This window comes from Muscardinus avellanarius (assembly GCF_963383645.1).
Source record: "Muscardinus avellanarius genome assembly, chromosome: 8".
Classification (NCBI taxonomy): Eukaryota; Metazoa; Chordata; class Mammalia; order Rodentia; family Gliridae; genus Muscardinus; species Muscardinus avellanarius.
The window spans coordinates 114,395,631-114,407,942 of NC_137794.1; positions in this window are offsets into that span (position 1 = coordinate 114,395,631).

Sequence of the window (12,312 nt, forward strand, 5' to 3'; positions counted from 1 at the left end):
TGTGACCTCTGGGCGCAGTGGGGCGGTTCCTCAGAGCCACAGAGCAACCTGCTGGTAAGTGTGAGATGGGGACCTTGACTACAGAGTCCGTCATAGCATTTGAGTTTAAGTGCTTGCAGGAGCGGGGATTCTGTTGTCAGTGCTGCCTGATCATTGCAAGAATCTTATAAATATTAAATAGCAAGCACACAGCTTGACTACGGTGCCGTCTGCAACTTATTTTGCATGCATAATTAGAATAAATGACAAATTCATGTCAGTCTCTTTAGATAGGGTGCACATGGGCAAAATTAATTGTTTAGTTTAAACTATGAAGTGAAACTTGGGTAGTTTAATAGTAAAATGGCATTATGAATCATTCTACCCATCAATATATATATATAAATCTGGGTATGAAAAGCAAGTCAAATAGTTTTTACCTAATAAAACATGACAGATTGTCATGATGATATTAATTATTGTTCTGTAGACTATTCTACTGTGTGTCTATGAATATTAAATACTTTTCTATTACTCAAGAATTTTGAGCCTTTCTCATTGCCTATTAAGGTGGCACGCTGCAAATTGTTTTGCAATAATTTAAACAATTACTGATTCCTTTTAGGCAAATACACAAAACTGTTGGAAGGGAATGAGTATATGGAAACTCTGTTAAATGATTTAATGGAGTAGAGGATACATGTTGTAGTGATAGCCCTCAGCATTCCAAACCTATTCAAACCCCTTAGTATTTTTGTCTGTTTGAAGCAGATGAATTATAGTGAAAATGAGGAAAGGTAGAATATCAGTTTCATTCAATGATTTATTAAGTGTATGACCTCAATTAAGCGAATCGGTACTTTCTGTGTATTTCCCAAGCTTTAAAAATTGGAAGATAGCTTGGTGTGGTGGCGCACGCTTGTCATCCCCGAGCTTGGGAAGCTGAGACAGGAGGATCGCACGGGTTCAAAGCCAGCCTCAGCTACTCAGTGAGGCTCTCAGCAATGGAGACCCTGTTTCCAAATAAAATATAAAAAAAGGTCTGGGAGTATAGGCCGGAGGTAGAAAGCCTCTGGGTTCCACCCCCAGTACCACCAAAAAAAAAAAAAAAAAAAGAAAAAGAAAAAGAAAAATAGGAAAATATTTGCCTTTTTTGCTTCAAATATAAGGAGTAAATAAGATAATCTATGTATGAATATATCATGTAAAGGTTCTGGAAATATAAGACATGGTTCTTTGGGTAATAACAAATTATAGAAGTGAAATGCCAGAGCCGTGTTGGTCTCCCATGGCCAGTGTCTTCTGTTTGTATCTGTGGTGTTCATGGGTGGTCCTCAAGTTTTTCCCTGAAATTCTGGGATGATAAGTAGAAGCGTGTCCTGTTGGCTTAGCCACGTGTGCGATCTTGTACAGCGCTCTTGCTGAAGATTTAGGAAAACAGTTATTTTCTTGAAGAATGAAGAACTGAATTAGAATTGTCGTTTAAAGAGACCATTAAAACACATCATGATTTGACCCTTTTAAAGTAGTGAAAGTTCACTGGTAATCATCATCTAATGATTCTACTGTAGAAAAAATTTGCATTACTAGTGGAAATCCTGTGTTTCCAGGAGGACTGTGGTACGATGTATCTAAAACAAATTCTTTTTCACTTTGTTACTAAAGGTCTATACTGTGGGATCAATTTTTTGAAATCAATGGATTCAAGAAGCTGCCATTTAACAAACAATTATTTAGAACTATTCGGTAGCATGCACTGATGATATTATTATCCAGGATTTTATTGCACTCTTAGCTCACTAAACAAGTTCTCCATAATAGTTTCTTATTCAGTATGATAAGGCAATGATTCAAGAAGGCAATGATTCTTACTGAGGGTCCTGTCTTATGACAATAGCTTTAAGAAAGAGAGAGCCATTTGCTGATCTGTCTTAAATGTCAGAGTCACCTTGTCTTTTGAAAGTCAAACTAAATGGGCTCAAATGTCCATTTTTTTGTTCAGGGAGAGATTCAGTAAGTTCTCTGGATTTGAGAGAATTTCCAGAAGACGTTGATTAGAGCCTCAGCACTTCTGATTTAGGGTTCTTGCTACTGCTGAACTTCTGTGTTTGAGTAACTTCTCAAGCACAGGATGTGGATTGTGTGAAATGAATATATAAAACTATGCATTATTGTCTAAGTATTCTTAAGCCTAAAAAGTACTAAAATTAATTATTTATTTTTAAAGCCTACATATTTTATGCTCCCAAGAATATGGTCTTACACAAAAGGCAAAAAATAGTAATGGTGTAAAGCTCACTTGTTACCAACAGTACGGGGGGCTGGACGCACAATATAGAGGGGTTTGGGGAGGTGGAAAGTGAAACAATTCGGTATGACACTGGAATGGAGGAAATGTCCAAACTCAGAACTTAATAGCACAATAACAAAACAGAGGGTATGCAATTTTAGAAAATCACAGTTCATTGAAGAACCCCAGGATGGAAGAAAAAAATGTGATGCGAGAATCCAACTGCATTCATTACAAATGTGACCTCACTGAAGGGACTGAGGGAAAAGCTGCTGAATTAGGTAACTTTTGAAATTAGTCTAATCTTGACGTTAAAGGCAAGAAGACACGTACGTGAACACTGCACTCTAGTCGATAAGGCTGTTTTCTGTAGGAGCACCGATGCACAATTTCGAAACTGTAGGACTATAAGACACACACTCAATTAAATTACATAAATGGCTAGCATATAGATAGGGGGAACCAGACTTCTTAGTGTTGGGCAGTGTACAGAGAGGAAAAGGAATAAGGATGATGTGTATTCTAGTGTGTAAGAGTTGAAGCCATCACTGAACTCATGTTTAGCTCAACAGATAAATAGCTTTTATATAAGGATATTTAAAGGGATGTGTACATATTGGGTTAGATCAAAATACCTACTTTTTGTCCATCAACTGAAAATTCCTAGAAGCAACAGCATTCCAGAATAAATGAGCACAGACAACACCCAGAACTTAGTATCTAATACTTTTATCTACAAAAAGAACTTAGGATCCTTGCCAAAGTGGCTGTCTCTTGGATATGGACAGTACATAAATAAAAAAAAATACCCAGAATATCCTCAAAAGAACTTAACACAAGCTCAGTGATGGGCTCTTCCCCAAGGACACTGGGCCAACTGAAAGAGATTTCAGTGTGCGGATCTGGGACGATTTGAGCAATAAAAATAATCTGATATATAAGATAAATATTCATGGGTCCATACTAATATAAATACATGATAGAATAAATAAATTAGTAGGGCAGAAGAAACACCATGTCTGAGGCAGAAAAATAATAAATGGGCTGCACAGATGCTCTGTCCTCAAAAGGGGGCATAAATCCCCACTCCTCAGGTGTAGTCTTTGCGGCAAGTGCAATATATGTAGGAGCAAAGAATATGTAAGAGACACCTGGGAAATAACACTTCAGAAAGCAACCAAGCTTGATACCAGTAGTGGTGAAACACATTGGAAAAATGTATCTTTATACCATGGAATGAAAATGGCACTTTAATTCTGTGATCTTCCCCCTCAAAACCTGTCACTCCAGTCTCATCATAGGGGAAAGCATTAAGAAAATTCCAATGGATAGTTGATCAACTACAAAACAAAACCCATTCACCAATCATTCATCTAGACTGATGAAATCCCAGAAAAATATAGTTTAGAAACTAATGCTCTGTACAAGCAATTACAATGCTAGCCGGTAGTTCCTAGTCTAAATTTGAAAACTGTCTGTGATCACCCTAAACCATGTTCTCAATGATATCTCCTATTAAAACTGAACTGCATGGTTTGTGCTTGTCTCTGCTACGTGCACTGTGGTCATACATCTTAATGGAGTACACGATGGTGTGGGCACACATGCACACTCTCTCAGCACTTCCCCAGCGCTTTAATGAACAGCAATTCACTAATTATGCTTAGTCATCTACTATTTATGTAGATTCCAGTGTAAATGGCCCATTAACTTTGGCTAAAATTATTTTGGTTGTAAACATCTGTGAGTTCATCTGACTCTGGTGCTTCTTAGAAAATTTGGTTGGTGACTTATTATGCCATTTAAAAATGACAATAAAGATATGAAAAGATAGTGAATGAAAATATATATCAAATGAGCTTTACGTAGTACATAAAATAATTTATAAATACACATTAATAATTTCCATAAATTATGAACTATAATACAAACTTTATATATACATGAATAAACTCATGTACGTAGAGGATAATTTTATATTATATAATTTTATATTATAGTGTAAACTTTATACATGTGTGGCTACTGTATCATTCTTATTTAATTCGTGAATCTTACCTGAACTGTATGGTGGTGTAATTCTTCCTTTTATCCACTGAAATGCTATCAACATGATTAAATTCCTTCTCCAAAGTATTTCTGAGTTATCTATTAATTTCTTGGTGCAACTCACTATTCCATGTCTTCTGTAAACTACTGGTTTATACCTGAAGTTTCAGAATCCAGAAATGTTTAAGCATTGAAATACAAAGCCTTAAATAGCCATTGTTCTATGGTTTGAATCAAGGATTATTTTCAGTTAATATCCAAAGTGCTATAATCCAAAACAACTGAACAAACAACTTACAGGTAGAAAAATTTATTTGCTCTTGATATTGGGTTCAGTCTATTATAGGTCCAGTCTGTGGTTCTCAGGGTATGGTGGTGGCAGGAAGGAGAGAGAGAGAGAGAGAGAGAGAGAAAATAAGAAGAAGGAAGAAGAAGAAGAAGAAGAAGAAGAAGAAGAAGAAGAAGAAGAAGAAGAAGAAGAAGAAGAAGAAGAAGAAGAGAAGAGAGAACGTATGTGTTCTATGCTCACATCATGGAGGCCAAAAGCAGAGAGAGCACAATCTAAGGGTATAAAAGACAAAAGCACAATCCCTAAGCTAAGGCCACACCTCCAGGGACACCCCCACCTACCTAGGCTGCCCCCAAGTAAATTCATTACAATGATCCAAACCTTCACGACTCTGAATATTAATACATGAGCTCTTCAGCCTGTCTTCTCCCCCCTCTCCAGCCTGTAGTGGCACGACAGCCTTTTCACTTGTCCTCATCATTGGACGGAAGCAGTGGGACTCAGATGATGTCAGATGCCACACTGGAAAGCAGCAGAGCCTGCGCCAGCCTAGTGATGGAGAGATTTCAGGGAAGAGGATGCTCCTCGCCACTCCAGCTCTCCATCCCTGCCTACTTAGACACTTGTTCATTTACTAAAAGAAAAATAAAAATGGTGGAAGGGTAACTGGGATTGAACCCAGGGGCATTCTATTTCTGAGCTATACCCCCAACCCTTTAAAAGTTGTTTTAATTTTTGAAATAGAAAAGTTTATAACCCTAACTGTTTGGTTCTGTTCATCACAGTGGCTTTTGTCTACACTGGGTGAAGCTTGTTGCTTTTAGGAGCTTAGTACTCTCGGTCATCTTATGTCCTCAGCTCACTGATGTCCAAAGAAAATTGCAATTTTATCAATTATCTGCATATCTTCTGCCTTTGGTGATGTTTCCAGGGTATAGGAAGGTGACTTCTCTGACAACAAATGCGGTCTTGTGGAGGTGGTCCCTTCTCAGTGTCAATGAGCTGTATTCCCACCTGCAGGACCACTGGGTCAGGCCACTAAGAAAAGAAGACGCTCACTGTGCTTGGATGCAAATTTTGGCTGATAAAGACACTTTTTTGTTTCTCTTTCATTGTACAAATGCTGTAGAGCTTATGTTATTTCTTGGTGCCACTATTTTACCCACTTAACCGGTTTTTCTTGCCAAGAATTGTGAAATCTCCTTTCCCTTGGGTTTAACAGTGCCAGGGGCTGATTTGTTTCATCATGTTCATGGAATAGAAGCCCCCAAAGAGAGATGATGGCGCTTTCAGTTGCCATTAACTGTCCAAAGAGAATATGCCACCTCCTGAGGCTTGCCTGCCAAGTGGCCTGGGTTGATGGCTGTGGCAGCATTGTCAGCACAGGATGGGAGGGACCTCCCAGGAAGGGAGGCCAAGATGAGATGGGCCCTGGATCAGCAGGCAGCCGTGCCTGTGAGGTTACTGCCTTGCCACTTGCTACTTGTGAGGTGAACTACTACTCCGGGCCACAGGCAGCTCCTAACCTAGCAAGATGAGCTGTCCTCTGTCACCTACTGGGCAGGTCAGCTGATGGCTTTGCAGAACTTGGAGTGATTTTTTATTGTAATTCTCTTAACTCTCTATGCACAGATACTTACAAACATTATTTCTATCATTTTTAGTTATTCATGACCCATTTTATGTGAGGTTATTGAAAACCCCATCAAGTCAGCCTTGTTTATTGGTGATTATTAATGATGGCTGGAGCCGCAAAATCAATTCCTCTATTCTCACCTAGAAACCACAGCTCAAACAGAAGAGTTTCCATTTAAGCAGGCCAGGTGTCAGAGGTAGGAACCCCGTAAGAACTTGAAGCCTGAGCCATGGGCATGACGGATCAGGAGGGCAGAACAGATACCAGTAGGGCTGGGAGAATAGGTCAGAGGTTGAATGAACCTCTCAGTTCAATCCCCAATACCATAAACACACACACAGAAAATGTGTAAAATGTTTTATTTGAGGAAATATCTCAAATATTCCTCAGAGAACAAAGACATAAACCCTCCCCTTCATCATCTCTGCACATATACACAATTATCAATATTCATCTCTATAACATGTACAGGAGGGGTGGAATCCGGGTGGGATCTGGGGTGCTGTGTGTGCATGTGTGTGCATGTGTGTGTGCCTCTATCACACTGAACTTCATTTTGATGTATAATTACGATTCACCAATAAAAGTACAAAGCAATAACAAATTATCTTCTCCACTTTACTTGGGAACTGTTTTTTCATTTTAACGGAATTAAAGATTCCCAGGAGAAAGGCGGCTCATTCTCATGACTGTGCTAGAATTCCTGTGCTCTCCGCCCTGTGCCTACAGTTCCCCCTCCAGCCCTCTGGCCTGGCCTGGCCTCCAGCTTTTGAACCTCTCTCCCTCCTGCTGTCTCCCAGCTTCTCCCCTCCATCTCCTACTTAACCCCACACAACTCCCATGGGGCTGCAGGCTTTCCTTCCACTGGTATGTGGAGCAGGAACCCGACTCTTCCCTCCCTTCACCCCTCAGGCTGGGGGCTGTGTCCCCAGGGCTCCAACAACACGAGATCTTTAACTCTGCTGAGCGCTGAGTTTTAGCTCATCTCATGTGTCTGTGCCACAGTTCTCCCCTCCTCCCAGAACTGCTTTAAGTTCTCATCAGCCCCATGCACAAATGTCTATGGGGCATACGTGACATTTTTTTTTTTTTGTATTTTAAACTGTGCTGTTATAAATATTGTATATGTCTCTTGTTACTTGTGTCCATTTTTTTAAGAAATGGAGTGCCAATGTAAAATACCTGCACATGTTAAGCTTTATAGATGTTTCCAAAGTCTTCCCCAAAATGGTTGGACGCCCTGACCTTTCATAGTGACCAAATAGATTTTTCTCTTCTCTTCCCCCTTTTTTTTTTTTCTTCTTTTTCTTTTACTGGGATTGAGCCCAGGGACTTTCTACCTCTCAGCTGTATCTCCAGCCTATTTTATATTTTACTTTTATTTTGTTTTATTTTGAAGCTATAGCTCACTAAGTTGCTGAGGGCCTTGCTAAGTTGCTGAGGCTGGCTTGGCACCTGTGTTCCTCCTGTCTCAACTTCCCAAGTACTGGGATTACAGGCATGTGCTACTTAACAGTGGCAGGATTTTCAGTTACTTTTCTGGTCTATAAAATTGTATTGGCCATTCTTATCTATTATTTTGCAAAGTTTTTGTTCCAGTTTTTTTTGCTTCACTTTCGTTGGACTGTTTATATAATTATCGACCCACACATACATACACTTATATATTTCTGGCCATTATATGTATTTATCTATAAACAAGTGTCTAATATTTATGTTCATATTTAGATGTGTATATGTACATAAGTAGTCTGGATTATAACCCTTTATTGAATATACGTAGGGTAAAGATCTCCTTTGAATTTATGATTTTCCTTAAGAGTAACTTATGATGAACTGAAATTTTTAATTTTAATAGTCAAATTCAATAACCTTTATGTTTTGTGCTCTTTGCACAGCAAGTTCAAGAAACCAGCTAGAACATAAGGACTTAAAAACATTTACATTTTCTTCTAAATTTTCAAATTTCCTTCTCACTTTGAATCTTTTATCTCCTTCTAAATTGATTCTTGTTTTGCTGTTGTACATAAAAATTATTTCCTTCTTCATATGAATACCCGATCCCCCCCCCCCCCGGAAGAGAGCCAGGTAAAAGCTTCACACCACTTCATCACCTCTAATGATACTTACCTTCTAAGTCAAGTGTGTATATGTAGATCTCTTTAGAAGGTTTTCTTTATTATTTAAGATTGTTGCTTAATCCTGCAACAATATACTTTATACTTGGCGTCTTGAGCTTTATAAGTTGCGGTATCTAATAGGCAATCACCATTATTTCTTCTATCATTAGCATTAGGAGCGCTTCACTCAGTTATGCAATCAGCCAGCAGACTCAACCCAACAGCATGTTTATCAGGATTTTCACTGAAATTGATGGGATCTATAGATCAATGTGGGAAGAACTGATAAATTTCCACCTTTGAACATAATGTTTTACTTCATGTATTTAGTTAGACACCTTTGAAAATTTTCAATAAAATTTTAACATTTTCTTCACTGAGACATGTATTTTTTTTTTTTTGCTAGAGTTAGTTTGTAGTTACTAAGGATGGATTTTTGGAGAACTATGATGGTAAAGTGTAGGTTTTAGATGTTCATATGATGATTTCCATTGTTGAACGCAGTGAGGAAGTGATTTAGCCACGAAAGGAGCGGGTGATTCTTGGCATGTCTTTGCTGTATCTCCCTGTTTTTCTGTTCCTTTAATCGTGAATGCTTTAGTGCTGTTTTCAATTCTTCTGTTATGATAGCAGATATTTGTAAGTTTTTTGTTCTCTTAACATTTTAACACTAAATTTTCAAGTATATGGAAGTTTAGGAAAAATGTAAATAAAAACAGCTGTTACAAATCAACCTCTTTAAATATGTAGCTTTTTCTGCTCTAAAATCTTTCTTATCTGACGTCAAATTTACCAATTTGTTCTAGTCATTTTCTCATGCATATATTTCCTATATTTTATCTTATGTTTATTTTTGTTATTATATTTTACAAATAGTATATGGCTTAGTTTATTATTATCAAATATATCTTTGCCTCTAACTAGAGTTCTTCAAAAATATATAACAATATGTAGGCTTGAATGCATTTCTACCACATTTCTTAATTCTTTTAATTTGTTCACCCCTTTTCATGTTTCCTTCTATTTATCACCATTCTTTTACCTTTCTTAAATGAAGTTTTTAAATTCAGTTTTCCCCTTCTTTGGAGTTTATAAACTTTTTTCTCTAAATACGTGTTCAAAGTCTGAAAGTAATCAGTATTTCTACTTTATACCCCACTAAGTTTGTCTACCACTTTGTGATACATTTGTTTCCTGTCAAACATTTTACAAAAATGTACCTTGTGTATTCTTTTTTAAATTGTTTTGGGGGGTTTTCACATTCTTTTTTGTATTTTTTTCAGTTTTTTTAATTTATTTTTTATTGGTGCACTGTATTCATACATCATAATGGGATTAAAAAAAAAAAAAAACTTTTGTAGACATACATGCACACATCGCCCAGTTAGCCCCTACCCGATCCCCACCTCGTTCCCTTCCCATCCCTCCTTCCCATGCTTGGCTTAGGGGTTGACATCTAGAATTATAGCAATTTATCCAAAATTAGCAATGATAATCTCACATAACAGTTTCATTTGTCTGATACCAAGTTTTTGATGACTTAGAGATAACATTTCAATATTTCTTTTTGCTTTCTTTCTTACCAGAGGATATTTTTTTTTCTTTTTCTTTTTAAGGTGAAACTATCATACATTTATTTATTTATTTTTCAGAAAAAATCTATCCTAACATGAAATATGAACTCTAAATATCCAAAACAATCTCGAAAAAGAACAAAGCTAGAAGATGTATGTTTTCTGATTTCAAACCTTATAAAGCTACAATAATTGAAACAGTGTAGTACTGCTATAAAGGCAGATATATAAACCAGTGGAGTAAAATAAAAAGCCTAGAAATAAATTCTTCCATATATGGTCAAGTAATTTTTGAAAAAGTTTTCAAGAACATTTGGTGAAGGAAGTGATAATCTTTTCACTAAATATTGTTGAAAAATAATAATTACATGAAAAAGAATAAAATTGGACCCTTACCTAACACTATATACAAATATTAACTCAAAATAGATAAAAGAGCTAAATGTAAATTTTAAGACTATAAACTTTTAGAAGAAAATCTGGGTCATAAAACTTCACAACATTGAAATTGGCAGTGATTTCTTGGATATGATTTCAAAGGCACAGGCAACAAAAGGGTAAACAAACAAACTTCCTAAAAAATAAAAATATATTGTACATCCAAAGACAATGTAAACAGAGTTAAAAGTTACTGATAGAATGGGATAAAATATTTCCAAATTCTATATCTGAAGGTATATTAATATTCCAAATATCCTAAAAAATAGCAACAATAAAAGCAAATAATACAATTCAGAAATAGGTAAAAGACTAAAATAAATAATGAATTTCCAAAGATAACCAATCTTAGTTGTCTGCTGGATGGAAAATCTTGTTTTTCTGGTTCTGGTGTGTATTACCTATTTCTTCTTTGTAGTTAATCTCTTTGAGTATTTACTGTAGCGCAGGTTTTGAAGACATAAATTCCTTCAGTTTCTGTTTGTCATGGAAGCTTCTCGTTTCCCCATCTAATTTGATAGAAAGTTTTGCTGGGTAGGACATTTTTGGCTGGAAGTTGTTTTCTTTCAGAATTTGGAATATGTTACTCCAAGCCTTTCTGGCTTTTATGACTTGGTTTGGGAAGTCTGGAGTGATTCTAATTGGTTTGCCTCTGAATATCACTTGTCCTTTTGTTTTTGTTGCCTTTAAGATTCTCTGCTTGGCTTCCACATTGGTCATTTTGACAATTATGTGGCATGAGGAACCTCTTCTCTGATCCTGTCTAAAGGAAGTTCTATAAGTTTCCTAGACCTGTGTTTTGACCTCTTGCTCTATGTTTGGAAAATTTTCTGCTATTACTTCTTTGAAGAGATTGTTGACCCTTTGGTTTCACCTTCTTTTCTTTCCTCTATTCCAAGTATTCTTAGGTTAGCTCTCTTAAAATGGGCCCATATTTCTTCAATGTCAGATTCCTGCTGTCTGATTTTTTTTCTAAGTTATAAATTATGCATTCGTTTTTGGAGTGATCATCTTCTAGGAGTGAGATTCTATTCTCCATGTGGTCTAATCGATTGCTTATACTTTGAATTGAGGCCTTTACCTCAATGATTGCATCCTCTATGTCTTTTAGGCTCTTTCTAAATTCTTTTCAAAGGTCCTGTATTATTTCGACAGTTATATTCCTGATTTGGTCTTCTGGAGATCTCTGAATTTCTGTGTTATCAGGTTCTGATAATATGGGGTTGTGGGCATTCATTGCTCTATTGTTGCTCCTCTTTCCCATGATTTCATAATTTTGTGCCTTCCCTGGGTCACTATGACTTCACTTAGGGTGCTCTGAATCTCGAGTTTGTGGTAATCTCAGTCACCACTACTCCTTTACTGGGTTGTATCACAAAGTCTCTCACCCAGGGAGTTAATCGAAGCTGCGCTAGACCGTGGGGGTGCTGGGCTGGGCATTTTCCCACAGGGATCTGCGACTAGGGTGTGGTATCTCTGCCACTGCTACTCCTTCATTGTGTTGGACTGCCAAATCTCAGACCCAGGGAGATTATCAAAGTCCCTGGGCATGTTGTCCAGGGATTTCTCCTTTAGGGGCCGCAATTTCACTCATGGTTATTGTGCGTGTTGATCAGGAGCTGTCAAGGGCGTTGTGAACTCTCTGTCGCTGCTGGCAGTATGGCGCTGCTGTCACGCCCTCAGCTGTGAAGCTGGCGTATTTCTTTTCTGGTTTTGAGCTCTGTTCTGAGTCCCTGGAAGGCGTGATGAGCTTGACCACTGGGAGTTTTAGATGTTCATTGCGCTGGAAGAACTGCTGAATTATACCCTAATGATCCGCAGCTGCTCACTTCAGCTCCTTGTTTACCTTTTCTCTCTGGATCCTGGTGCTGTGAAGGAAGATGGTACTGGCACAGCCCCGCTACTGCATTGTGGGCTTGATTTTCTGGTCTCTGGTT